Consider the following 4254-nt stretch of genomic DNA (forward strand, 5'->3'; position numbering starts at 1 on the left):
CCTCTGCCTTCGGCTCAGGTCATGATCTCAGGGTCCTGGGATCGAGCCCCACATCGGCCTCTCTGCTCAGCAGGGAGCCCGCTCCCCCTGTCCCCGTATCTCTCCCTACTTGTGATCTTTGTCAAGTAAATAAATAAAATCTTAAAAAAAAAAAAAGAGAGAGACCCAGCTACGAAGGTGCTTTCCTTCACGTTCTTTTCCTCCGCAGTTGAACCTGTGATCAGCCTGTGAGTCCACTGAGGGTCTTTTCTTGGCATAAAGCATGATTTCAATCTTTGTCTCAGTTGCATTAGATTTGACCTTCACCACCTTCTCTTTTGTCTTCCTTCTTAAAATTCTTTTTCTTATAAAATTATAAGGGCCAAGTGCAAGAAACTATTTAAATGTTTCACAAACACTGCATTTGGTACAGAGGTGGCAAAACTGGAGAAATGCGCCTGTTGGCTGGCAGGCAAGTTCCAAACAATCTCTTGTCAGGTGATGGATGGAAGTCCACATTGAGCACAAGAAAAGCTGTTCTGGGGTTCCAGAGTGTCCCGCACGGAGGTGCTGATACTACCTGTAAAGACTGGTTTGGTTTACAACATTCTGCTTGCAACTGCTAATACATCCGAGAGGTTCACACCTTGAACACAATTACTAAGTGGCACTTCCTTCCTTTTGAATAATACTGATGGCTAAGAAGAGGGACACTGAATAGATGGGCGTTTGTCTCTACTGAGGCAGAAGAGAATTTGGGGATTGATCTTCTTAGGGATTTCCATCTGGATGTAAGAGGTTGGTGGAATGATGACGGAGGCGGGGGCACATGAGAGGACTGACAGTATGTAAAAGAAGGTCTTTGGATAGAAGCCATCAGCTCCTCACTGCCTACTTTCTACTTAGAAATTTCGGTCAGGTGGCTGCAGTGACCCCACTCTTTTGCTGCCCTCTTTTCCCATCATTGGTTGGTGGTGTCTCCATTCTGACTCAGTTTTGTGTTGCAGTAGGGTAATGTATGGTGAAACATGACCGCCGACGTGAGGCGGAATGACAGACTGCTCTGAAGAGAAAAAAAAAATCCTTCTATATTTTCTACAGAAAACAGAATGTAAAAAGATGTAGAACCGAAGTGGGAGGGTAATAAATAGCAGAGGATGGGAGACAAAATAAGCAGAAAAAGGGGAAATTTGTAATATAAAATGACGGTCAGATTTACCTAAAATACTGTTACATTGTTTGTTTCACTCCTACTATATGGATACAAACAACTGCGGTATATTTCAAATAAAAAAGCCAAAATGTATTGTACCAAGCTCTGTTTGAGTACTTTGCAGGGAATACGTTTCAATCCTTTACAATAGCTCTAGAAGCTAACTACGATCCCAGGTGAGTAAGGCAGGGCTCAGCAACTTCGTCTCCTGCACGGGACACCATCACTAGCGAAGGCACGGCCGGAATGGAAAGCTCGCCCTGGAGGATGAGCACATCTCAGTGCCCATCACTAGAGTGTACAGCCTCCAGTTTGGCTGCGGAAGTAGCCTTAGTTAGGAACTGTATCTGCCTCACTTTGTGTAATCCATCGAACACACCTCATTTTAAAATCCAAGTAACTAAGGCTACTTTCGGTTTTTGACTGTTGGGAAATCTGAGGGTTCCTCTGTTGCTGTTATATAGTTATAATGGATAGATTTTCCAAAACGGAAATTAGAACCCAAGGCTTGACAGAGAGAGTTTCATGTTTATGTGAAAAATCTTATGAAGATATAAAATGCCCAATGCGTTTAATTATATGTTTAACATATCACCTTCATTGAAAAGAAAAACAAAGACACATGAGATGCGGTCCATGCAGAAAATATCAAACATATGGTTTGGGAATACATACATCTCTCCTCTACGGCCACATCTTTTTGGTGCTCTGAGGTCCAGCCTTTACCCTTCTCATTTTGTCCCAATCCTTGTTTAGCTAAGGACTTTGAAGCCATTTCATGCTTCAGTGCAGAAAGGTAATTTATGTTGGGATTTTGACACTTAAAAACACACGTAGAGGATTTAATAACATTGATGTAATTACAGTGCTTTAAGTGGTTATTTTTTTCTTGCCTCCACAAAGTAATTGTAATAGAGTCTGATGCTACTATTATCATTGCTCTTTAAATTATAAACAAGGGAATTGCCAAAGTGGAAAATGCATCCTAATTCAAATTAGGCATAAAATGTAGAATAGTAAAATACAGGGAACTTTGCTTCCCTCATTTCCTTTCTTTATAGAATAAAAATGATTACTTTTAATTAGCCCCAAACCCACTCATACATATATCTGGTTAAATACTGTGAGTTGTTTATTTGGTGATCTTATAGCAAACAACATTTAACAGCTGATGAATGATAGATCCATTCTAATCAATTTGATGACTGCCTGCATCTGTGGGTTCCATGACTAACTTGAGAATGACGTTTCTCACTCACCATACCAAAAAAAAAAAAAAGAAGGAACTAAATCCTCTGGTTTATAGACAGGCAGTTTCATTATTTAGTTTTATCATTGCTAACACAGTATTATGGGGTCTGTATGCAGACCACAGATACTCAGGTATGAACTGGTTCACTTTTAAGAAGCAAGGCACATTCCCTTCACTGCAGTGCACACCACTCCCTGTGGTTGGACATATATATCCTATTTTCACTCATTTGGGTTATCTGCTAGGCTTCTAGGATCATGTGAGTTTATTACTCTTGACTTAGATAATGAAAAAACCCATCTAAATGTTATATTGGCCATTATATTAAAAAGTAAAACCTTGGACACCTAAGCATATGTGTGAATGCCCCAATTATTCATTTCTTGACTTTCAGCTCCACCAATCCTCCATTTTTTGCCTTGCTTTGTGATATCAGAGGCAAAACTTAGAAACATGCCTCTTTACCAGTGATGCACTGTTTGTTTCAACCACAGAAGAAGTTGAAGGACACTGTCAGGAAATAGCACAGAAGATACTCTCCTTCCGAGTACTGGTCCCTCTTTCTTATTAGTCAGCACAGGAGCCTAGCAGCCCTCTGGATCAGTGCCAGCCAGCCACAACTTCACTGTGCCACCAGCTGAGATCTGTGTCCTCCCTCGAGTTTCTTTCTTTGAAGAGGTCTGGACCTTTGTCTTGCGGAGGACCCTCTGCTAGGTCATTGTGATATTGTCAACTCACCGCCGCCTAAATAGTGTAGGTGTGTTAGAACTTGCTATCCCTAGACCTCTTAGAGTCTTCTTTTACCCCCATTTAGTATTCAACTATTCAACTGCCTTGTATTCATTATTAATTTTTTATGTAAATCTTCTCTGGGCAAATTATGGTGATGTTTCTGTTTCCTCACTAGACCCCAACTGATAGAGTGAGCAAATGGGGTCTACAGAATTTTATCCTAGATAAAATGCACCAAAAATTTCTTGCAGACATGGTTAACAAAGTGTTCCAGGAAATACAGTTTGAAGCATGATATATTATATGCCAAGTTTTAATTCTGTGTATGTAAATTAAAGTCTACTTCTTTGAATGTTATTTAATATCAGTACACTTTAATGAACGCTAATGGAAATAGCTGTCTTATAAGCAGGAAGCTGAAAACTCGAAGGGGCACATGCACCCCAGTGCTTAGAGTGGCATTATCAACAATAGCCAAAGTATGGAGAGAGTCAAAAATCCATCGGCTGATGAATGAATGAAGGAGAGGTATACAATGGAATATTGCTCAGCCATCAAAAAGAATAAAATCTTGCCATTTACAATGACATGGATGGAGCCCTAGAGTGTATTATGCTCAGCGAAATGTCAGTCTGAGAAAGACAAATACCATATGATCTCACTCATATGTGGAATTTAAGAAAGAAAACAGATAACATATGGGAAGAGGGAAAAGCAAAAAAGGAGAGAGGAGAAAAAACCCCAGAAGACTCTTAACAATAGAGAACAAACTGAGGCTTGGTGGAGGGAGCGGGGTGGGGGATGGGCTAGATGGGGGGTGGGGATTAAAGAGGCACTTGTGATGAGTGCTGGATGTTGTATATAAATGACGAGTCACTGAATTCTACTACAGAAACTGTTATTGCACTCTATGTTAACTAAGTAAAACTTTTTTAAAAGTGCAGACACTGAAAACCAAGAACATGGGTTTTCAGCCTAAGATATCTGAAGTTATGCTAAGTAAGAATCTGAAGAAAAATCAATCTCCGGGAATACGCATGTAGAGAATACTACATAGGTAGGGCCTTGCCCTCAGTTA

Source organism: Neovison vison, chromosome X (genome assembly GCF_020171115.1).
Source record: "Neovison vison isolate M4711 chromosome X, ASM_NN_V1, whole genome shotgun sequence".
Taxonomy (NCBI): domain Eukaryota; kingdom Metazoa; phylum Chordata; class Mammalia; order Carnivora; family Mustelidae; genus Neogale; species Neogale vison.